Below are 25,410 nucleotides of genomic sequence, written 5' to 3'. Positions count from 1 at the left end.
GGCCGGTGCTTGCAATGTTCTAATTCTATGACTGATCTCCCAGAGGTACTTGACCTGTTTGGGTTTGACAAACCGGCCATGCACAGGCACACACACACACACACACACACACACACACACACACCACTTCTAAACCTTTATTCTGATTCTGTGGATCTCCTGCTGGAAGAAGACTGAATGACCTCTGAGGTGCAGGCGGCCTGAGTTGCATGTCAGCTTCAAGGAGTCTTCTGAAGGAGGTTTGTGTCCTTCTTTCCTCTCCTTTTTCTCTCCTCCTTCCCTCCTTTCGCGATTTATCTAACCATCCATATCCCATTCACTTTCTCCTCCCTCTGTCTCTTTTCTTTTCTTTTATTTGTGTCCCTTCCTTCATCTCCCTTTTCTTTGTCTATCCCTTTCTTCATTTGCTTCCTTTCTCTTTCTTTCTTTCTCTTTCTCTTCTTTCTGTCTCTCTCTCCTCTCTCATTCACTCTTTCTCTTTCCCTCTCTTTCTTTCTCTCTCTTTCTGAGGAGGAGAAGGAGAGGAGAAGGGTCACCGAAGAGATGCTTCCAAGCGGCTGGTGATCCTTATTCAGCCAGTCTGGAACCAAAAAGAAGAAAAGAAAGTAGAAGAGCACCAAGAAAAGCCCAGCTGCAGCTTTGAGGGAGACACACACACACACACACACAGAGACAGACAGACAGACACACACACACGCAGAGTGGGGGGAAGATGAGGGACCGGCCTCATCTATCACGTCCCTACCTCCAGGCCAGGGCGAAGGAGGGAGGTGAGGGCAGGGCCGGCTTTGAGCAAGGTGAAGAGGCATTGACCAAGCACAGGAGAGCAGAAGCCTGGGAACGGCAAACTCCCGGCTCCAGCCCGGTCGAGGCTCCTGCAGACATGTCGATGACGGGGCGAGAAGACCTGGGACATCTGCCCACCCAGTTGGCGGGCACAGGTTGGGAGAGAGAGGAGGCACATCCACGGGAGAAGGAAGAAATTGATCCGGGAGCAGGGCGGACAGGGGGAGACTGGTTGAGTTCACTAAGTGCACTAATTCATCCATGCATCCTAAAAAGCCCCTTCCCTGCAGAAGCCACGGCAACTAGTACCAATGAGTAGTTGTGTGTTCATTTTCCCAAAACAACAACCCTGTGAGTTGAGTTGGGCTGAGACGGGCGTCCTAATCCCCACCATGCTTCTAGGACCAAGGCAGGTCTAACTCACAGCCCTATGGTTTACTTGGACACTTAATCAGTAGAGCAACTGGCTCCCTTATATACTTATCAACTTAGCACAATCCTTCATCCAGTGCATCATATAATGTTCTTATATGAGATACTATAATTATCAAACCCCTAAAACCCAGATAGTTTTCTACTGCTTTTATATCACAGTTGTTCTAGAGGAAATCATAAATATTTTTCTGGAAATTTGGTAATGTTAAATAAGATAAAAAGTATATTGCCTGAGAATGTTATAAATCTTGTATATTAGCAATTTATCAACTCTATTATATTAAGGACAACATAGAAAAAAAATTGATGAATTATGCCAAATGTTATATCTTCCCATTTTTATGACAAAGATTAAAAAAACCTAAAGATTATTGGAGTACCATTTTTCAAACCAGTTTTTATCCACTTAATTATCATCCATCCACCTCACTTAACTGGGTTTCTGGTCACATCACAAAATTGTTTGTGACTCTTTCCTGAGATGTTATATCAGATTATTCATAATGTATGTAGGAAATGAAAATAATATATTGAGGATACTTGTACAGGAGCACATAAGTTATATCCCCCCTTTCCCACAGCCCATTTAGAAAGGGCCGGATAGGAGGGCAAGCTTGAACTTGGGGGAGAGTCTGCCCCAGGAAGAACCAGATCAGAGGAGGTTACCTACAGTGCTAAAAAAGGGTCGGTGGGAGATTTGTATTCTGACTCCCCAAATCCTGTCAGTGCAGCATTACAGCGAAGTGGGCCTAGCTCGGGTTCCGTCTGGGCCTCCTGGGAGAGGATTACCTGACAATTTTCTTCTTGACAAATTGATGTTTCTGATAACCAACCTGTTGCCTTCAGGGAGTTCATAAATCTCCTTTTTTTCTGTTGTTCAACTATATTTTGTCAAAATCTATTTTGACAGACATGATGCGATAAATTTTTGTGAAACTTTTGTTCTAACTTAGCCAAGATAGTGGTAATACCCTATTTTCTGAATGAGATGTCTGTAAATTAGACAACCTAAAAAGATTCCAAATGTGAAAAAGCGTCTGGGATAAGAAACAAAGTTTTCTGCTTTTAAAATTGCTTCAAGGTGTTCCCATTCTAGTTCCATCCTTTCCTGAGAAGAACGAGTTTGTCAATTTTGAACTTCAAACTCTCATGGACCCAAATGGAGAGGTAGCAGCAGATCGTTCATTGTCGGCTACTTGGTTCTTCCAGAGATGATCCCAGGGAGAGGTTCTGAGCGTATTTTGTAAGACAGAGACTTTATATCAAGCAGATGTTCTTTCACGGCTAAAGGTGCTGAACAAGGTAGGAGAAAATTTGGTGTCTTCTGTGTTTCCAAAACCTGAGGTCCACTTACGAGAGGGCTGATGCTATTCCCCAAAGTGGATGACCCTTTCACCAGAACTGAATCTGGGGCAGTGAAACTGGACTTTTTCCCCTTAGGCTGCTTGGGAGGTTTAATATTGTTCCATTTTGTGGACCACATACAATTAGGGTCTCCATCAAACGGGTGAGAAACCCACAAGGGCTGGGGGAATGTGTGGCTAGTAGCTTCTGGTTGTTTGCTCCTGTGCCCAGAAGAGCAACCAAGGCAGCGATTCCTGCTGACCGGGCCGCAGATCCCAGGCTTGACTGATCGGATGGGATTGAATTGGGTGGACGGAGATCCTTTGGTCCCCGTGGGGAAGGCTCCTCTGGTCCTGCTTAGGAAAGGCCCCTAAGAACATCCCATAATCTGGGAGGCTCTAAGGAGGCCGGACCTGGCCAGAGCTCTCCATGCCTCCCTTTCACCCTCCCTGGACGGCCAGTCAATGGGTCATCCTGCTCTGGGAAGCAGCTCCAAGGCTTTCAGTTCACCTGAAATTATCAAGATTTTTCTGATATCACACACCACAATTATGGGTGTAAGAAGAGGGAGAAATGCGTGTAATGGGTTCATAAAGCGAACCGACTGGTTATCACTTAATGCTGAAATATTTTCTCAGTTCGATCCAGCGCTGGGATTCAAATTTTGTAACAACCGGTTCTGTGGGTGTGGCTTAATTTTTGGGTGTGCTTGGTCATCACGTGATCAGATGGGCGTGGCTTGGTGGCCATGCTGATGGCAAAACCAAATACAAGTGGGACCTGCGGCAATGTCCAGTTGCTTAGCAAGTGTTCTAATTTATGACTCATCTTCCTAGAGCTCATTGACTTGTTTTTGGAGTTTTGACAACCACAAACACACACACACACACACAAACACACAGCCTTTATCCTGCTATTCTTTGATTCTGTAAAGATCTGCATGGAGCAGGGGTTGGACTAGATGACCTCGAGATCCCTTGCAGGCCGAGCCCTAGATTGTTGTATTAAGCTTCAAAGAGTCTTCTGAAGCCAGGGGTTTGTCCTTCCTTCCTCTCCTTTTTTTTCTCTCTCCCTCCCTCCCTCCCTTCTCTGTATGTATCTATCTCATATATCTCTTCACTTTCTTCTCCTCAAGTCTCTTCCTTTCTTTTTCTTTGTTTACCTTCCTTCCATCTTCCCTTTCTTTGTCTATCCCTTTTCTTCCCTTTGCTTCCCTTTGCCTCTTTCTCTTTTCTTTCTTGTCTCCTTTCTTCTCTTTCCCCTCTTTTCTCTTTCCTCTCTTTTCTCTCTTTCCTCTCTATCTCTTCCCCCTCTCTGTATCTCTGTGTGTGTGTCTCTCTCTGCTTCTTTCCCTATCTTTCCTCTCTCCCCCAACTCTGTGTGTGTGTGTGTGTGTGTGTGTGTGTGTGTGTGTGTGTGGCATGGATAGAACCTCCCAACTTTGAACCTGCCCTTTCAGGGGACACTTTTCCCCAAGCAGGAAGAAGCTTCTCTCCCAATGGGACCAAAGGACCTCCACCCAATCATGAGATTCAAATTCTCTGAATTCAGGCCCTGGTCAACAGAATTCTCTGTTCTTTGCTATTTTGGGCACAAGGAGCAAACAAACCTGAAGCTCATAGTGTGACACACATTCCTGCCCTTGTGGGTTTTCACCAGTTTGAAGAGATACCAACCATAGATGGTTCTAAAATGAGGCAGTGCGAGAAGGTGGGTGGCGGTGGGGAAGTGGCCAGGCGGCCGGTTCCTCTTCCCTCATTCTCCCCCACTCTGTGTGTGTGAGTGTGTCTCCCTCAGAGTCACAGGCTGGGCCATGCCACCAAGCTCTCCTTGGCGCCCTTCGCTCTTCTTTCATTTCTTCTTTTTGCTGCGAATCCAGACTGGCTGAATAACGATAAGCCAGACCTCAGTTGGAAGCATCCCTTTGGGCAACCTTCTCCTCCTCTCTACCCCAGGTGGGGAGGGGGGCAGAAGGGGTGCACTTGTGTGGGGAGATGTCCTCCTCAAGAGAGAAGCACCACCCCCGTACCCGGGTTTTGCTGTGTGCTTGGCATTTGCTTGAGGAGCATCTCCCTGCATGCATGCACCCTCCCCGCCCCGCCACAACTGCGGTTGTGAGAGGAGGAAGAGGAGGAGGAGGAGGAGGGAGGAGGAGAATGGTCACCCAAAGGAGCTTTCCACCAAGAGTCTGGATTGTTGTCAGCCAATCTGGATTCAAAAAGAAGGAAATGGATATGAAGAATAGCAAAGAACGCCATCGAGAGCTTGGCTACGGCCCAGCTAAGGCGGCTTTCAGGAGACACACATACACACCTGCACCACTGCAGAGACACACAGAGTGGGGGGAGAGAGAGGAAGATAGGGACCCCGGTCATGGCACCCCACACGTCACCTTTACCTTCTCCAGGCCAGGCAGGGAGGAGGGGGAGGGGCAGGGCCAGCCGCTTCAGAAAGATGGGGTGGCGACCAGGTACAAATGAGTAAAAAGCCTGGGAATGGCAGCTTGAGGGGCTTTGAGGCCTAGAGCGGCTGAGAGATCCGAGTGAGCATTGAACCACGTTACACCTGACCATGTACTTCTTGGTGTTGGCTTAACGACGGCCAGGTGAGGTCTGGGCTGACCTGTGACAGCAGTGCCATTTAGCATCACTACGCTTGTAGAATTAACCCAAAATAATCTGGTGAAGACACCGGGTCGCTCAGGTAGACCTTTCCCTCCACAGTCCTCCTCCACTGCAAATGGGCGTTCCTGAGCTGGAAGGCAAGGCGGAGCTGTGGCTCGTCCACCCAATTCCTAGAACTACCCCAAATGGTCCCAATTGTTGTGAGAGGGGCAGCTCCCCCTAGCAATCCCCTTTCCCTCAGTGCTCTGACTGTCGCTGCACCTCCGTCTGGAACGCAGTTGGAACCACCAGAAGGCCCTTCCCGCTTCTCAACGGCGCTCATGAGGTTGACACTGCAGGACCTCTCCACTTCCTTCCCAAATTCTCCCTCAACTTCAAAATGGCGACACCTGTTGCTGACACGGGTGCACCAGGGCTGCCAGTCCTTTACCCCCCACCACGCCTTGCTGCTGCCACCCGGCCCCTAACCCCCAGGCAGGTGAGGCCCAGCAATGCTGGTGAATCGCAGCCAAATGTTGTACTGGAGGGACATGGGGAGGTTTGTGTTCTCCTGCTGCGGAAGCAAGAGAGTCTTTCCGGCACAGCAAAAATTTTACACTTCCTCGCGAGGTAGAAACAGGCAGATCTGAAGGGCACAAGAAGCAGCCTGTTTGAATCCTGTTCTCTGCAACCCGGAGCTGTGCGGGAAAGACTCTTTAACTCTCCCAGCAGTGAGAACATGAGCCTCTCCGCTCTTCAGTAAAGCGGTTAGCTCTGGTCCCAAGCACCCTCATCTCTCGCTGGATTGCACCGAGGCTGCTGGGCCTTACCTGGGGGGTTAGGGGTGGTGGTGGCAGCAGCAAAAGGCAAGTTGTGGGGGGGTAAAGGTACCGAGATAGCGGAGGTAGGGCAACTGGGCCCCAGACGTCCGCAGAACCTCCACTCACCCAGGGAGATCAGGCGAACCACAGCAGAAGGCATGCAACAATGGCTGGACCGGCAAGTGGCCAAAAGCAGGCTGAAGTATACAGATACCGCGTAAGGACGACCGCTGGGGTGTGGAGGAGGGTCAGGTGTGAGGGGTCGGGGCCAGTCCAGTGGTGCAATTTGCCAGTTCTGCAAATAAGCTAGAATCATAACAACCGGTTCTATAGAACTGGACACGAACCATAGAATCTCAGCCCCTAGTTCCATCTCTCCAGACTTTTCTATTTAATAAAGTCCTTTTTTGCAATGGGAGATGCCAAAAGCAAAAGAGAGAACTAACGAAGAATCTTCAAGTTATATCTCCAACCATTTGGAAATGTGAGAGTTTTGCTTACTTAAATGAAGACCAGAGGCTAGTGAACCATCTAATATCATTTTACCGCATTTCCCACATGTTTCCTTTGCAATCTTATTTCTTGTCTGTCAGTCATTTCACTCAATCTGAATGTGTGGAAAGTTGTCATCCTGGATTAGTCAAGAGGTGCAGGCTCGAGAGAGCCAGTTTGCGACGAGTAGCTCCTTGTCCGAGGGGACCTTCTCCATTCAGAAAGGTAGGTGACACCAGAGGAAAGGAAGGCCTGGTGGAACGGATCCATCCAGAGCATTGTCTTGAAAGTAGAATTAAAAACACTTGAAGCTGAATTGATTTCTGGTTTATTTTCAAAATGCCCCATTCTTATCCTAAACAGAACAACAAAAAGACTGTGAAGGAAGGGCTGGATAGAGGGGTGGCTGTGGAGATTGGGCAGGCTTACTACTGCCAGAGAAACATTTCTTTTTTAGCTTGGATGTGTTCTTCCTTCCATTTACTTCAGGAACAGCTGAGTTCTGAAACATGAGGAATTCTTTTTGGGTCCACCTCCCTGAAAGAAGGATTGCAATGCAGTCTATATGCGTTCCTTTATGGTACACTGAAAAAGATATTCTCATGCTCATACATGCACAATGTGGTGGCATGGACAGTTATACCTGTTTCTGTGCCCGATCACCACTGCTCCAAAAGCCATTACAAATTGTTTTGGAGCAATCACTTGATCAGTCAGCCTCTTCTGAGGCCAAATATGACGAGTTGCACACCGGCAGGTAAGTTTCTCTAGAAAGATGATTAATTAATTATTTAACTTTAGTAATGAGGTCTTATCAATATTGAACATTACAAAGGAAATATTTCAAGTCCAAACCTTCTCAATTTCACCAACCTATCAAAAATATACCATAGCTATATTTTTTAAAAAAGTGAATACACTTATTTTCTATCACTGGGAGATATGAAGAAATCCTCTGGAAAATGCTCCTGATAATCCTTGTTCCCAAAGAACTTTATGCTTCTTGAAGTGCAAAGGACAAAGAAATATGGGGTTTTTGTTTTGTTTTGTTTTTCAGAACCGAAAAAATGCACCAAATGTCCAAGATGATAAATACCCCAATAAAGAAAGGTCCAATGTATCCCCAAAGTGATAACCTTCCTGTCTTATGAAGAACTTCTGGGCATCACCTGGTCTCTTTGCCCCTATTCTGTTCCTCAACCACAAGCCTTGTTTTAATCATCTTCATTAAATACACAAGAACTCCCTTGTCAAAAGTAACCAACCGGGACCTCCTACATCCTCCTGGTCTCCCCTCCTGCTTTGCTTCTTGTCTTCTCTCTTCATTGGTCAACTGGGCGAAAGCCACCTGCCTTCTCCCGACTAATAAACAGTCTTCAGCATCATCTTCTCAGTTGCTGTTCTTCTCTCTTGGCCAAAACCATCACGGTGGTGCTGGCCTTTCGGGCCACAAAAACCAGGAAACGAGTGAAGATGGTTGGGGAAAGAGCTTGGCCAACTCCATCATCCTTTCTTCTTCTTCTGTCCAGTGCTCAACTGCTCCATCTGGCTGGGAGTTTCTCCCCTTCCCTGACTCTAAGACCTCCACTCCCGGCCTGAGAGGTCATCCTGCAATGAAGGGGATGTTCTCACGTCACCCTCAGCTACGTGGGCTTCTTGGCTGCCATCTGCTTCACGGTGGCTTCCTGTAAAGGCTGCCGAACTGCCGGCCTTGAACGGCACAAGCTGATCACCTTCAGCAGCATGCTGGTCTTCTGCAGTTTCCTGGGTGACTTTTGTGCCCACCCACCCTGAAACAAAGGGAAATACATGGTTGGCTGTGCAGGTTTCTCCATCCTGGCCTCAGTGCTGGTCTGGTGGGCTGCATCTACATCCCAAGTGCTACATTATCCTACTGAGGCGCCAGCTGAACACAAAGGAACATCTCACAGCCAGAACACCCTTGTGAGAAACATGAGACCATAACACCATGACATTTAAAGAATTGTAAAAATTTCCTTTTTATCTCAAAGTTATTTCAACTTAGATAATGTGAAGGAATCAAAGAAATCATGTCTATAAATTTTCAATGGGAAATGTTTGAATGACTAATCCTTGCAACTCTTCATCTCAATAATCTTGCATAAAGGGAACTCTGAAAATCATTTTAAGAAATTTGTTATTCAGCCACTGCTTATGAATTTGACACCTAATTCATACTGAGAGTGCTAATGGTGTATCTGTGAGAGAATGAATAGGAAAGTGGTAAGATGGCTGGTGTGGGAGCCAAGCTCCAACTTGTTGTTTAACAATCCATGAGAGCCATTGGCCATCCCACCAAGCCAGAGAAGGTTGGAGGCTTCCAGTCCTCTTGCTTAGATGTTTTCATCCAGTGAGACCTAAAGGTTAGCACCCCTTTCCCATAGCTGCTCCTGCCCTGTGAAAGAGGCTTTTCCATGAGATCCACCATCCTGTCTCCATCCCCTGATTAAAGCGGTTCTTTTTCCCAATGGTTGGCGGGTAGTTGAGACCGAGTCCAGAAGATGCGGAAGGAGGAGAAGCCCCACTGGAGTCAGGCTGCGTCCTGGCCGTAAATTGGGCTCATTGTGGCTGCACTGTAGAATAGTGTGCTAGGAGGGTTTGGGGCGTCTCAAACTCCACCAGAGGAAAGAGGTCTCTCTCTCTCTCTTTCTCTCCAAGGTGGGGCCAGCAGTGCAACCCTTGAAGGCTTCACCTGGGGTTCACCTCAGTCCTCTCGGGGTGCTTCCAGCCCGAAGCCCCAGAAATAAGTCCACCAAGGACTTTGCTCCAGGCTCCTGGAAGCTGAAAGCAGAAGTGGGGAGAAGAAAGGTGAATATTCTGACTAAGATCCCGAGCGTCTCTGGGATAAATTTCAAGGAACCATAAGGCAATAAAGGCAATCCTCCACTTATGACCACCACATTTTTGTTGCTAGTAAGTTCTGTGTTTAACTCTTACTTCACTCACCAATTGTGGAAGCAATGAGTCGGTGTTTAGTTAAATCATGCGGTCGTTAAGCAAGTCTTCCAGTGACCCCAATGACCCCAAGTACTGCATGTGTCATAAATATACATCTGAGTTTTTGTCCACATGACCATGGGTGCTGGAATGGTCAGTAGTATGAAGACTGGTCATAAGTCCTTTCACTCAGTGCAGTTGTAACTTCAGTCATCAAACAGATGTTTGTAAGTGGAGGACTCCATGTTGTCCTCAGGGCCATTTTTTACAGAGGCTCCCTGCCCTTAAGATCCCATCAAAATGGGGCCGGAAGGGACCTTGGGGGGTCATCTATTCCAAACCTCCTGCCCAGTGAGAGACCCGCATTGCACATGCCTGAAAGGGTCCAGGCCTTCCCTGGAAGCACCTCAGGACAAACCCCCACTTCTGAAGGCAGCTCTTCCCCTGGTCCATGCGGGGATCCAGGCTTCTGGCCTGCTCCTCAGGGACGGCTGAGGGACACAGGAGAGCCCTTCAACTCCTTGAATCCCACCCTAAAAACACAGAGAAAAGGCTGGCATTCTCGTCCTCCCCTCGGAGAGAGCCTTGCCAGGACCCCAGCCTCTCGCAGCCCCAAGGGGAGGAAAGGCAAAAAGAAAGGCCACCCATTGAGTATTGCACCCTCTGGTCCTGGCCAAGAGGAGATCCCACTGGCTCCAGTTGCAACCAGGGTCTTTTATCCAGGGTGATTTGGGTGGGGACCTGGTGGATGAGGGAAAGGTCCAGGGAGGAAGGAAGGTTGTCTCCCATATTCACTGCAGGACCTTGCTGGAGCGGACAGATTGCTAGACGTTGGTTTTCATTCACCTGCTGCAACTTCCAATTTGGGGATTGTTTCAGTCTGATGCAGCTGCTGCTTTGGGACCGCCCTGCACTCCCCCTGTTGGGTGGGTGCACTTGACTCCCCAAATGGCCCAAATGTGCCCCGAAAAGTGTAGAGGGAGACCCAGCCTGAGACCCGGGGAGGGTTGGCTCTGGGCAGTCTTGAGCCACTGAAGTCTCCATCTGCAGGGAGCCCTTTTCAGGAGGGCAGGAAACCTGGGATAAACAGCCAGGATTGCTCCTTCTTTGTCCACCACATCAGCCTTGTTCCTTTCAGCAAGAATATGAGGCTTCCCACAGGGAATTTCAAATCTGGAGCTCTGAAACTGAGGCAGTCCTGTTGACAGGCTCATTCCCAGCCCTGCAGAGGCGTCTTCCCCTATGACAGGGAAAGGCAGGGATTTATTTTCTTCCTCCCTCTTGCTCCCCAGGGAGTTTTCCTTCAGCTGCCGCTTGGAAACCAGGTCCCAGTGAATGGAAAAATACAACGAATAACGGAATTATGGGTCCTGTCCTGACTAGGAAGCTCTGGACCTGGAGAATTCCTGGCCCAGCCTCGATTTAGCCTTGATTGTCCCTGCATAATTTCAGACTCTGGCCCTCCCCTGCTCTCATAAGGCCGCTTTCCCCCCTTGAGAGGTTTTCTTTCAAAAGGGGACAGATCAGTCCTGTAAGACTCATTTCAGTCCATTTTCAGGTGGACAATTTCAATAATCTCATTTAATCCTTTGGCCCAGGCAGCCAAATGGGTGCAAGACCCAAAATCAAGGCCTGAATAGCCCCTCGGTCTCTCTGGTATTAGAAATCCCTCTTAAATTCTGAATTCCTCCCTCCTCCTCATCACAGCCATTGCTTAAAGTGGGAGGGATCCAATGTCCAGAACAGAACCGGGTGGCCAAATTGGGTGAGGGGGTTGTTTCCAGTGGAGGGAAACCTCCTTGGGATCATCTTGTTAGCCAGCTTGATCCAGAACCCCTGGTGCCTGTTGCCTTCATCCCACACTTGCCAATAAAGATGACTGGCATTCCTCCATAGACTTTGTCACCTGACAGATCCACCCCCCAAAGAAGAACAGCCGGGGGATATCTAAGGTGACATTTTCTGAGTGGCACTCCTGAATCCAAGACGGAGCTCTTCCCTCCAGAATAAGCCTGCCATGTGCCCAGTTCTCCAGGGGTCTCCAAGAGGGGGAAAAGACCAGCCAGAACCTGAAGAGACCTAAGGCTGAATGGCACTCCCTGGGAAGGTGGGAAGGTTCATCCCACCTGGAGGTTCCAAGTGAGGCCTGGACAACCATGGGAGGACGGCCCAGCCACACGTCAGGAAACCACTCGGTGTTCGGAGAAGCCCGGCCAGTTCTCTACCTCTCTGGCTCTGGGAGCCCCTCCCCGCCTGGTGGGGCCTCCTCCTCCCTCACGCAGGAAGTTCCTCCTGCTCTGGGTGATGGGGCTGCCCTGGGCATCTGGAACTTCTTGCGCCCCTGCCCCTCTCCTCCTGCTCCCCCTCCTTTCTCGACCCCCAGTTCCTCCCTCCTGGCCAAGGGATGTAAGGAGATTGAAACTCCAACGACGGAGAGCCTGAGACACGGGACCCCAAGGGCACCTTTCAGAGCCTCGAGGTGGGGAGGCTGGAAGGGGTTCATGAGAGCCCACTATAAGTGCCGAAGAACCTCCCCAACTATGAACCGGCCCTTTCAGGGGGGGGGGGGGGGGGGGGGGGGGGGGGGGGGGGGGGGGGGGGGGGGGGGGGGGGGGGGGGGGGGGGGGGGGGGGGGGGGGGGGGGGGGGGGGGGGGGGGGGGGGGGGGGGGGGGGGGGGGGGGGGGACACTTTTCCCCAAGCAGGACGAAGCTTCTCTCCCAATGGGACCAAAAGGACCTCCACCCAATCATGATTCAAATTCATCTGAATTCAGGCCCTGCTCAACAGAATTCCCTTTTTTTTTTCTTTCCTATTTTGGGCACAAGGAGCAAACAAACCTGGAGCTCTTAGTGACACATTCCCCAGCCCTTGTGGGTTTCTCACCAGTTTGAAGGAGATACTAAACCATAGATGGTTCACAAAATGGGGCAGTGCGAGAAGGTAAGGGTGACGGTGGGGGATATCTTCTCCTCTCCCCCCCCCCCACTCTGTGTGTGTGTGTATATATCTGTGAATGTGTGTGTGTCTCCCTCAAAGCTCAGCAAGCTCTCCTTGGTGCTCTTCGCTACTTCTTTCATTTCTTCTTTTTCAAATCCAGACTGGCTGAACAACGATTGCCAGACCGCGGTGGAAGCGTCCATTCGGGCGACCCTCCTCATCCTCCTCCTCCTCTCGCACCCGGCAGCTGTGGATGGATCAGGAGAGTGCAGTTGTTTGGGGAGACACTCATTCCTCAAGTGAGCAGTCACCCGCCCCGTACCCGGTTTTGCTGTGCTTTGGCATTTGCTTGAGGAGCATCTCCCCATGCACGTGCACCCTCCCGGCCCTGCCACAACCACTGGTTGCGAGAGGAGGAGGACGAGGAGGAAGAGAAGTGTCGCCTGAAGGGACGCTTCCACTGCAGTCTGGCAATCGTTGTTCAGCTAGTCTGGATTCCAAAAAGAAGAAATGAAAGAAGTAGTGAAGAGTGCCAAGGAGAGCTTGCTGGCTTGGCCATGCCACGGCTTTCAGGGAGACACACACACACACACACACACACACACACACACAGAGTGGGAGAGAGAGAGAGAGGGAAGATAGGGACCCGGCCGCTTCGCTATCCCCCACCGTCACCCTTACCTTCTCAGGGCAGGCGAGGGAGGGGAGGGTGAGGGGCAGGGCCAGCCGCTTCAGCAAGGTGAAGAGGGGGCGACCAAGCACAGGTGAGGCCTGGGAATGGCGGCTCCCAAGTGGCTTTGAGGTCGGACGGCCTGGATCGGCCGAGATCCGAGTGAGCATTGCACCACAGGTTCACCTGATTGACCACTTCTTTGGTGTTGGCTTTACGGAGCCACGGGGTGAGGCCTGGGCTGACATATGACAGCAGTGCCTTTAACTGTGCTCGCTTGTATGTGTCCAAATAATCTGGTGAAGACACCGGGGGAGATGCCCAGTTAGACCTTCCCCCTCTGCAGTCTTCCTCCTGCACAAAAAGGCCGTTCCCTGAGCTAAGAAGGCAAGGAGCTGTGGCTCGACTCACCCAATTCCTAGGACTACCCCAATGGTCCCAATTCTTCTAGGAGAGGGCAGCTCCACCTGGCAATCCCCCTTTCCCTTGGTGGTCTGACTTCCTGTGGCCCGCCTCCATCCTGAACACCAGGTCGGACCACTAGAAGGCCACTTCCCTGCTTCTCAATGGCGCTCCTGTACCAGCCACTGAAGGACCCTTCACCTCCTTCCCCAAATTCTCCCTCAACTTCGAAATGACAACGCCTGTTGCCTACATGGGTGCAATTGGGTGGGCGTGGCAGGGCCAACCAGGGCTGATAATTCTGGGTCCAACAAAGGGGATGTGGGTGGGAGAGGGAAGGGATGGTAGGCAAATGGGCCATGCTCCCTGGTCTCCCTCCCCCACATCTCTGCCTCACCGCCAGCAGGGTCCAGCAGCTGTGTGAATCCCAGCTAATCCCATGTGGAGAGGCTCATGGTCTCCTGCTGCTGGGAAAGCAAGAGAGTCTTTCCCGGCACAGCGAAAAGTTTGCAACTTCCCCTCCAATAGGGAAACAGGCAGCTCTGGGCGGCAGAGAAGCAGTCCACTTGAATCCTGTTTCTCTCTGCCGCCCGGACCTGTGCTGGGAAAGACTCTCTTGCTCTCCCAGCAGTAGGAGAACACGAGCCTGTACACATGTCTTCCAGTACAGCGAAATGTAGCTCAGGTCCCCACCAGTCTGCATCTCGCCCCCGCCTGGATTCACCGCAGCTGCTGGGCCTTCCCTGCTGGGGATGAGGGCGGCGGGTGGTGGCAGCAAAAGGCAAGTTGGATGGGGGGGTAAAGGTGACCGGCAGTGGCAGGTAGGCGACTGGGCCCCAGAGCTTGCAGAGCCTCACTCACCCAGGGAGATCAAGTAAGGCCACAGCGGAAGGCATGCAGCAATGGCTGGGTTGGCGAGTGGGCAAAAGCAGGCTGCAGTGCATGCACGATAAGGACTGACTAGGAGCGGAGGGGAGGGGCGGGCAGAGAGGGGCATGGTCAGCCAGTGTTGCGAGTTGCCGGTTCCCTGAACTGGCGCAGAATCATAACAACCGGTTCTATAGAACTGGACAGAACCAGTAGAATCCCACCACTGGTTCCATCTCTCCAGACTTTTCTATTTAATAAAGTCCTTTTTTTTTTTTTTGGCAATGTGAGATGCCAAAAGCAAAAGAGAGGAACTAAAGGAAGAATCTTTCAGGAGTTGTATCTCCAACCATTTGTAAATAGTGAGAGATTTTGTCTTTACTTAAGTGAAGACCAGAGGCTAATATCTAATATCTTGTCTAATATCCATTTTTACCTCCATTTTCCATGGATGGAGAGTCCTAACACATTTCCTTTGGCAATCCTATTTTTTTTCTGCTCAGTCCTTTCCTCAATCTGAATGTGTGGAAAGTTGTCATCCTGGATTTGTCAAGAGGGCTCGAGAAGGAGAGCCAGTTTGCTGTTACGACTGCGTTCCTTGTCCGGAGGGGACCTTCTCCACTCAGAAAGGTGGGTGACACCAGAGGAAAATGGGAGGCCTGGTGGAACTGGATCCATCCAGAGCATTGTCATGAAAGTGTGAATTAAAAAAGACTTTGAAGCATAATTGATTTCCGGTTTATTTCCAAAATGCCCCATTTCTTCTCTAAACAGAAGAACAAAAAGACTGTGAAGGAGGGGCTGGATAGAGAGAGGTGGCAGTGGAAGATTGGGCAAGCTTTACTACTGCCAGAGAAAATATTTCTTCTTTTTACCTTGGATGTGTCCTTCCTTCCACATTTACTTCTCTAGGAATACCTGAGTTCCTTAAAATGTGAGGAATTGGTTTAGGTCCACCTCCTGAAAGGAGGATTGCAATGCAGTCTACATGGGTTCCCTTTGAGGAACACTGAAAAGGTATTGCTGATATATGAGATGCACAATGTAGTGGCATGGATAGTGATGCCTGTATCTGGCTGCACCTGTATCACCACTGCTCCAATGGCCATTCCAAATTATTTGCAGCAGTCACTTGATCCGCCAGCATCCTCTGAGGCAAGTAAACAAGAATTGCCACCTGGCAGGTAAGTTTCTCTAGAAAGATTAATTGATTCATTATTTACCTTTAGTAATGCAGGTTCCTATCAATATTCTGAACATTACAAAGGAAATCTTTCAAGTCCTAAGCCTTCACTCAATTTCATAGCCTATCAAAAATATATCGTAGGTATATTTTTTAAAAAGTGATACACTTATTTTCTGTCTCTGGAGATATTAAGAAATCCATCCCAGAAAATGCTCTCAATAATCACTTGTTGCCAAAGAACGTACAATATATCTTGAAATGCAAAGGACAAAGAAATATGCGGTTGGTTTCCCCCCCTCCCCCTCAGATACAGAAAAATGCACCAAGTGTCCAGATGATAAATACCCAAATAAAGAAAGAGTCCAATGTATCCCCAAAGTGATAACCTTCCTGTCTTATGAAGAACTTCTGGGCATCATCCTGGTCTCTTTTGCCCTATTCTTGTTCCTAACCACAAGCCTTGTTTTAATCATCTTCATCAAATACCGAGAAACTCCCCTTGTCAAAGCCAACAACCGGGACCTCTCCTACATCCTCCTGGTCTCCCTCCTGCTTTCCTTCTTGTCTTCTTCTCTCTTCGTTGGTCAACCAAAGAAAGCCACCTGCCTTCTCCGACAAACGGTTTTCAGCATCATCTTCTCGGTCGCTGTTTCTTCTCTCTTGGCCAAAACCATCACGGTGGTGCTGGCTTTCCTGGCCACAAAACCAGGAAACCGAGTGAAGAGATGGTTGAGGAAGAGCTTGGCCAACTCCATCATCCTTTCTTCTTCTGCTGTCCAAATTCTCATTTGCTCCATCTGGCTGGGAGTTTCTCCCCCTTCCCTGATGCTGACCTCCACTCCCAGCCTGGAGAGATCATCCTGCAATGCAACCAAGGGGCCGTTGTCATGTTCTACGTCACCCTCAGCTGCATGGGCTTCCTGGCTGCCATCTGCTTCACAGTGGCTTTCCTGGCCAGGAATCTGCCTGGGGCCTTCAACGAAGCCAAGCTGATCACCTTCAGCATGCTGGTCTTCTGCAGTGTCTGGGTGACTTTTGTGCCCACCTACCTCAGCACCAAAGGGAAACACATGGTGGCCATGCAGGTCTTCTCCATCCTGGCCTCCAGTGCTGGTCTGCTGGTCTGCATCTTCATCCCCAAGTCCTACATTATCCTTCTGAGGCCAGAGCTGAACACGAAGGAGCATCTCACAGCCAGAACAAATGTAAAAACATGAGATATAGCATCATTATGATAGTGGAAGAATTGTTCATGTTTCTTTTATTTGATTTCCATTTAGATAGTATGCAGGAGTCAAAGAAAATGATATCTGTATGTTTCAAAATGGGGAATTGTTGAATGACTGGAATTCTTGTAGTTCCCCCCCTTCAATAAATATTGCTAAAGAGACCTCTGTAAAATTGAGAGGAATTCAGCTGTTCAGCAACAGATACTGAACATGACACCTTATAAAAAATGATTGACGTACTTGTTCCAACTGACAGCAGCTAAACATGTGGGTGGGTGTGAGAGAATGAGTAGGAAATGAGGTCAGGAGGAAGCTGTGGGAACCAAACACCAGCTTGGTTGCCTGATCCTCTCCCTAAAAATGCCGGAATGATATGAAATGCCATGTTTTTATTTTATTAAATTATTTTATTAAATTATTAAGGACTATATTAAATAGAAAAGTCTGGAGAGATGGAACCAGGGGTGAGATTCTACTGGTTCTGTCCAGTTCTATAGAACCGGTTGTTATGATTCTGCGCAGTTCAGAGAACCAGCAAATCGCACCACTGGCTGGCCCTGCCCCTCTTCTCCTGCCCCTCCCCTCTGCGCCCAGTCAGTCCTTATCATGCATGCGCAGCATCGCCTGCAGCCTGCTTTTGCCCACTTGCCAGGCTAGCCATTGCTGCATGCCTTCCGCTGTGGCCCTGCCTGATCTCCCTGGGTGAGGAGCCCCTTTGTTGGTCCCCGAACAATCAGCCCTGGATGGCCCTGCCACACCCATCCGGTCGCACCCATGTTGGCAACAGGCTTCGTCATTTTGAATGATTTGGGAAAGGAGGTGGAGGGTCCTGCAGTGGCCAGCACAGGAGCACTGCTGAGAAGCGGGAAGTGGCCTTCTAGTGGTCCGACCTGGCGTTCAGGCCGCTGGTGGGCCACGGGAAATCAGAGCATCGAGGGAAAGGGGGATTGCCAGGGGAGCCACTCTCTCCGCGCCGAATTGGGACCATTTGGGGTAGTCCTACGAATTGGGTGAGACGAGGTGCAACTCCTTGCCTTCTTAACTCAGGGAATGGCCGTTTTCTGCAGGAGGAGGATTGTGGAGGGGTAAGTCTACCTGAGCGACTCCGGTGTCTTTGCCAGATTATTTGGACTCTTACAAGTGAGTGCAGCTAAAGGCACTGCTGTCACATGTCAGCCCAGGCCTCACCCCATGGCTCCGTAAAGCCAGCACCAAAGAAGTGGGAGATCAGGTGAACCTGTGGTGCAATGCTCACTGGGATCTCAGCCGCTCCAGGCCATCCAACCTAGTGAAGAGCACCAAGGAGAGCTTGCTGGCTTGGCCCAGCTGTGGCTTTGAGATACACACACACACACACACACACACAAAGTGGGGGAGAGAGAGGGGGGAGATAGGGACCCAGCCACTTCACTATCCCCTACCGTCACTCTTATCTTCTCGCACTGCTCCATTTTGTGAACCATCTATGGTTTAGTATCTCCTTCAAGCTGATGAGAAACCCACAAGGGCTGGGGAATGTGTCACTAAGAGCTTAGACGCTTCCACCACAGTCTGGCAATCATTGTTCAGCCAGTCTGGATTCGAAAAAGAAGAAATGAAAGAAGTAGCGAAGAGCACTAAGGAGAGCTTGTTGGCTTGGCCCAGCCACAGCTTTGAGGGAGACACAAACACATTCACAGACACATACACAGAGAGGGGGAGATAGGGACCCGGCCGCTTCGCTATCGCCCACCGTCACCCTTACCTTCTCGCACTGCTCCATTTTGTGAACCATCTATGCTTGAGTATCTCCTTCAAACTGGTGAGAATCCCACAAGGGCTGGAGAATGTGTCACTAAGAGCTTCAAGTTTGTTTGCTCCTTGTGCCCAAACTAGCAAAGAACAAGGGAATTCTGTTGACCAGGGCCTGAATTCAGATGAATTTGAATCATGATTGCGTGGAGGTCCTTTTGGTCCCATTGGGACAGAAGCTTCGTCCTGCTTGGGGAAGAGTGTCCCCTGAAAGGGCCAGTTCATAGTTGGGGAGGTTCTTAAAGAGACCAGACCTGGTCAGACTTATCCATGCCTCTCTTTTACACAAACACACACACACACACACACACACAAAGTGAGTGGGGGGAGAGGGGAAGATAGGGAAAGAGGCAGAGAGAGAGACAGACAGAGAGAAACAGAGAGGGGAGAAAGAGAGAGAGAAAGAGAGGGAAAGAGACAAAAAGAGGGAATGAGAGAGGAAAGAGAGAGACAAGAAAGAAAAGAGAAAGAGAAAGAAAGAAAGGAGAGAAAGGAAGCAAAAGGAAGAAAAGGGATAGACAAAGAAAGGGAGAGATGGAAGGAAGGGACAAAGAAAGAATAAGAAAAAAGGGGAAGAATGGAGAAAGTGAATGAGATATATGAATGGATAGATAAATACATGGAAGGAGGGAGGGAGGGAAAGAGAAAAAAGGGAGAGGAAGGAAGGACACAAACCCTGGTTTCAGAAGACTTTGAAGCAGCAATCTAGGGCTGGCCTGCAAGGGTTAGAACGCTGTGTGTGTGTGTGTGTGTGTGTGTGTATGGTTGTCAAACCTCCAAAAACAGGTCAAGGAGGTCTGGGGAGATCAGTCATAAATTAGAACACTTGCTAAGCAATTGGCCATGTAGTGAGGACCACTTGTATTTGGTTTGCCAGTCACATGGTCACATGGTCCTGCCCACCCAGTCATATGGCCAACAAGACATGCCCATCTGGTCATGTGACCACCAAGCCACGCCCACAAATTAAGCCACGCCCACAGAACCGGTTGTTACAAAATTTGAATCCCACCCCTGGATGGAATTGAGAAAAGATTTCAGCATTAAGCCGGTTCCTTCTCATGACCCCATTAACACGCATTTCTCCCCTCTTCTTACACCCATAATTTTAAGGTGTGATATCAGAACAATCTTGATAATTTCAGGTGAACTGAAAGCCTTGGAGCTGCTTCCTAGGAGCAGAAGGCCCATTGCTCCATCCCAGGGAGGGTGAAAGGGAGGCATGGAGAGCTCTGGCCAGGTCTGGCCTCCTTAAGAGCCTCCCAGATTATGGAGCTGCCCCTTCAGGGGACACTTTTCCCCAAGCAGGATGAGCAGAAGCTTCTTTCCCCCAATGGGGCCAAAATGACCTCCATCCAATCACGATTCAATCCCATCGCCGCCTTCGTTGCTCTTCTGGGCACCAGGAGCAAACAACCAGAAGCTACTAGCGACACATTTCCCAGCCCTTGTGGGTTTCTCACCCCTTTGATGGAGACCCTTAATTGTACGGGGTCCACAAAATGGAACAATATTGAAGCCTCCCAAGCAGCCTAAGGGAAAAAATCCAGTTTCTACTGCCCAGATTCAGTTCTCGGTGAAGGTCAACCATCTTTGGGGAATAGCATCAGCCCTATTGAAATGGGACCTCAGGCTTTGGAAAATAGAGGAAAGACATCAAACTTTCTCCTACCTTGTTGAGCACCTTTAGCTGTGAAAGAGCATCTTGGTTGATAGAAAGTCTCTGTCTTTTAAAATACACCAGAGTTTCTCTCCTAAGATCATCCCTGGGAAGAACCAAGTAGCCCAAAATCTGCTGCTACCTTTCCATTTGGGTCCATGTAGAATTGAAGGTCCAAAATATTTATAAACTCATTCTTCTCTAGAAAAGGATGGAACTAGAATGGGAACATGCAGCAATTTTAAAAGCAGAAAACTTTGTTTATTATCCCAGACGCTTTTTCACATTTGAATCTTTCTTCTGTAGTTGCCTAATTTACAGACATGCTTCATTAGGAAAATAGGTGTTTCCACTATCTTACAAGTGAATGAAAAAAGTTCACAAAAATTTGTCGATCATATTTTGACAATATAGATTTTGACAAAATATAGTTGAACAACAGAAAAAAGGAGATTTATGAACTCCCAGCTGCACTGGCATGATTTGGGGAGTCAGAAAGTACAAATCTCCCACCGACCCTTTTTTTATGCAGCTGTAGGTGTCCTCCTCTTATCTGCTTCTTCCCCAGGCAGAATCTCTCCTCCACCCCCCAAAAGTCATTCCCTCCTATGACTGCCCTTTCTAAATGGGTTGTGGGAAAGGGGGGGGGATATAACTTACGTGCTCTATGCAAGCCATCCTCACATATTATTTCATTTCCTAAACACATTATGGAAATACTGCTGATATAACTCAATCTCAGGAAAGAGTAATAAACAATTTTGTGATGTGATCAGAAACCCAGTTAAGTGAGGGGTGGATGGTATGATAATTAAGTGGATAAAAACTGATTTAAAAATGGTACTCAAATAATATTTAGTTTTTTAAATCTTTGCCATAAAATTGGGAAGATATAACATTTTGTCATAATTCATCAATTTTTCTATGTTGTCATTAATATAATAGAGTTGATAAATTGCTATCATATAATATTTATAACAATTCTCATGCAAATATACTTTGACCTTATTTAAACATTACCAAATTTCCAGAAAAAATATTTCTGATTTCCTCCTAAAAAGAACTGTATGACTAAAAAGCAGTAGAAAACTATCTGGTTTTAGGATTTGATAAATTATAGTATCTCATATAAGAACATTAATGATGCACTGGATGAAGAATTGTGCCAACCTTCATAAGTATGTAAGGGAGCCAATTTGGTCTACTGGTTAAGCCCCTGATCTAGAAAGCAAGAGGGTGTGAGTTCAAGTCCCGCCTTGATCATGAAAGCCTTCTGGGTAACTTTGGGCCACTCTCTAAGCCCCTAGTTGTTCCAGTCCCAGATTTGTTACTGCATTGTAGAAGGTTGCATGTGTGCGTTCAGTTGTACATTCCTTAAGGATCCAGTTAATATGAGGTAGATTGAAGTCACCAAGAAAGATAAAACATGTGGGAAGGATGTTGCCCATGTTAGTAGTGAATTTAGCTTGCTTACATGTTTGATGTCATAATCTGGGGCTCTGTAACAGGGTAAGAATCGAAATGTGATATTTAAGGACAGTTCACAGATGATGGTCTCAGGAAGAGCAAGCTCTTGGGAAACTTGGATGTTTTTAGACTTTTTATAGAAGATAGCAACACCACCTCCTCTACGGATGAAATGAAAGCCATGTGGGTAACTTTGGGCCAGTCATTCTCTCGCAGCCCAACTCACCTCACAGGGTTGTTGTTGTTGTGGGGAAAATGAACACAACTACTCATTAGTACTCATTCCCCTTACTCCTATTTTTCTTCTCTGAAAAGGGTGCAATTCAAATTATGATTAATAAAAACAAAAACAGATACTAAAGAAATAAATAAATACATAAATAAAATAAAAATTATTTTACTATTCATCTTGATGTTTCTTTAAGCAAAGGAGAAAAAAACATCAAGATGAATAATAAAATAATTTTTATTTATGTATTTATGTATTTATTTATTTATTGAGTATCTGTTTTTGTTTTTATGATTAATAAAAACAAAAACAGATACTAAAAATAAATAAATAAATAAAAAATGAGGTAGGCAACTTCTTGTTAGATTGATGTTATACATTATCTGTTTCTGCTTAAATCAATATATAGCTACATCAATGTAACAAGAAGTTGCATGCATGCATACATAAATGGAATTTAAAAAAAAATAAAAGTGTTTTATTTTTTTTATACATAAACAAAGCAAACCTAAAACATAAACCATCTTCAGTTACATACAATGTGTTGGTTGGTACAAATTACTTGTGTACAATCTCTGCAGTCTTTCCCTTCCAATTTGCATTAATCCTTATATCATAAATCCACTATATATATTTAGATTATTACTATTATCAATTACTTACTAGACTACTAATATTACATCATTTTATGCGAGCAAATCTTCATTTTTACTTAATCTACTTTTTAATGTTCATTTCATCATCACCAATCTATTCTATAACAATATATCCTTACTTTACCTTACCTAATTCTATTATACTTATAAAGTATTATAAAATATTTCATGAATGAAAAAGCAAAGCAGAAACAAATATCAATAAGTACAGCAGTGTAACAGAAAAAATACTTAAATTTCTTTCTATTGACTTTTTTCTAATTTTGTTAATTATATCAACGTGTTTATAATTATCAACCTTCTGTATTTAATTCATACTTTAATTAATTAATTAATTCATAATTCAATGATCATTCTCCAACTAATTTCTACCTCTTATCTCTATCCATTTCTGCACATTGTAATTTTTTAATTTCATTTTCATCTATGAGGATCTCTTCGTTTTTCCACTGTTGTGCAAACATAATTCTAGTCACTGTTAACACGCATAACATTAAATATGTATTGGACTCCCTTTCTTTATGTGGGTGCCAACAAAAATATTTCTGGTTTTAAAATTTAAATCTATATGTTGCTTTACCATTTTTGCTAACCTTGACACTACATCCTCTTGAATAGCTACACTAGCAGTGCCCAATACTGAATTCATATATTCCAGTTTTTTAAACTGAGGAATAAATTTCAGAAAAAGAATTCAGTATTGCTCTGTGAATGTGCCTATCAATTCCATTCGTAATCTAACTTCTTAGATGATTTTGTACCATTATCTTTTTTTGGTACTATATGTCTGACAACCAATCAGAATACAAGCTCAAATTCAAATCCCAACAGAGGGCATTCTGGATTTAAAACCAGAAATATTTTGTTGGATTCATTTAATTTTACACATACAACAGCTGCTAGAATTGTGTTTGCACAACAATGGAAAAACAAAGATATGAAAATGAATGAATTAAAATATTAGAATGTGCAGAAATGAATAAATTGACAATTACAAATTTACAATCAAGGAGAAGGCTTAGAATACTTTTTAACATGGTATTTCTTTTATCAATGGCTAACGAACAGAAACAGAAGTTAGAAATGTAAAAGTATAAAAGAAAACACCAATTATATGAGGAAAGTTTAGTAAAAGGATAAGCAAAAATTAGTATTTGAATGAGTAGATAACTTTGAAAACATACACACACCCCAAAAATATTGCAGATAAAAACCAGTTTTTTACTTAATCCCCAGACAAAGCCGCTGCAATAAAAACCCTGGATTGTTCCCCCAAGGACCCAAAACCTCACACCAGAAATCTCAGCCCTTCTGCCTTTAAGAAACCCCCAGGCAAACAAGCAAGACAACAAAAAGCACCACCAAAGTACAGCCATTATTAAGGTAACTCACCTGGGGGTCCCCTTTTCCTGATAACTGGCAGAATGAACCACCATGATAGGAAAGACCAAAGACCCAGGCAAGAACAAAAGCGGGACAAACATGAGCACTCGAAACCCATCAAGCAGGCTCAGCTCCAGAAATCTCAACATGTTAAAACCAGCTTGAATAAGGATGAAATGTTATACCCCAAAACAAGTGACTAATTTTCTCAGAAACCATAAAAGCAGCTGGACTTCACGCAAAATGTCACCTGGCCTGCATGCTGCAAGCATCAACATCAAAAAATGCTAGGACATGTTGTTATGTGCCCATAAATTAAAGCTATATTTTTAGATTTTTCCAGCTGTATCTGCTTTGTGAGTGTGTAGTTTTCAGTTGTGTAGTTTTGTGGGTCTGCTGCCAATCCAGTCATGTACTGAAAACACACTCCCTACACAACTGAAAACTACACACTCACAAAGCAGATACAGCTGGAAAAATCTAAAAATATAGCTTTAATTTATGGGCACATAACATTCACACAATTTAGAAGAACTTCCATACACACACAATGACAACCTCACAAAGTAGCTGCTTTCTAAAAACAGAAAAGTAGGTAAAATTTCCCAAATTTTATATGACTATTTCCTACAAAAAAATTTTTTTTAACACACTTACTGTTTTTTTTTTAAATCGGGATTTCAAACTTGACGGCTTTAAGACTTGTGGACTTCAACTCCCAGAATTCCTCCTCCTCCAGTCATGTTAGCTCAGGAATCCCGGGAGTTGAAGTCCACAAGTCTTAAGCTTGCCAAGTTTGAAGACCTCTGCCCTGATTTAAATAAGAAAAAAAAAAAGCCACTTACTTACTCAAGGGAAGAAAGCAGGCAGGCAGAATCAGTGGCTCACAAAGAAACTGGAGGCAGCGCAAGCAAGGCAGAAGTTTACAGCAGCAGTTCGGGAATCGGGAGAAGGCGCCTGAAGGAGGGAGGGGCTTGCTGGAGGCTGGAGGTGGGAGGGAAGTGGGTTCTTTTAGAAACGTTTTCCCAGGGCTATTAGAAGCCCTTGGGCGGGGCAGGGGGGGGGAGCCGCAAGTCAGGACTTACATGGTCCTATAGGCAGGAGGAGGCCGGAAGGTCCGTTGGGAAAAGTAGAGTCGAGTCAGTCTCAAATCAGCTTAGGCAGCAGGTGCAAGCGATAGGCCCATGTGGCGAAGCGTTTTCATCAGGTGGGCTTGGGGTGGGCGGGCCGAGCGTAGTGCGGGCGGGGCAAGTGAGCAGCGAGAGCAGCGAGAGGACGGGTGGGGCAAGCAAGCATGTGGTGACCACTCGAGCGACCGGGAACTGGTTTGGGGACATGGCCAGCCAGAAGTCGCTAACAGTTCCGCGACCCACGCCAAATTCTTGCTACCGGGTCGCCAGAACTGGAGCCCCACGGACTCACCATCACTACGGATGCCAGCCTGTTTGGATGGGGGGCACATTTCCAGTCACTATCGGCTCAAGGGCGTTGGT

At 46.9% G+C, this 25,410-nt stretch overlaps 1 long non-coding RNA gene across 1 annotated transcript in view; it reads right to left on the bottom strand.

Moving 5' to 3' along the window:
* LOC148130093 (uncharacterized) overlaps window positions 1-25,115 on the bottom strand; it is a 109,072-nt gene extending 83,957 nt beyond the window's left edge. Inside the window, exons 1-2 of the long non-coding RNA XR_015750246.1 lie at window positions 25,003-25,115; window positions 24,767-24,901 (exon numbers count right to left, since the gene is read on the bottom strand). This is a non-coding gene — a long non-coding RNA (uncharacterized LOC148130093). The remainder of the gene's footprint in view (window positions 1-24,766; window positions 24,902-25,002) is intronic.
* Window positions 25,116-25,410: the final 295 nt, after the last annotated feature.

The sequence above is a fragment of the Notechis scutatus genome, chromosome 6 (assembly GCF_049901735.1).
Source record: "Notechis scutatus isolate UNSWTSFEM ecotype Mainland chromosome 6, rNotScu1.2, whole genome shotgun sequence".
NCBI classification, from domain to species: domain Eukaryota; kingdom Metazoa; phylum Chordata; class Lepidosauria; order Squamata; family Elapidae; genus Notechis; species Notechis scutatus.
This window is presented reverse-complemented; position numbering and strand designations above follow the sequence as displayed.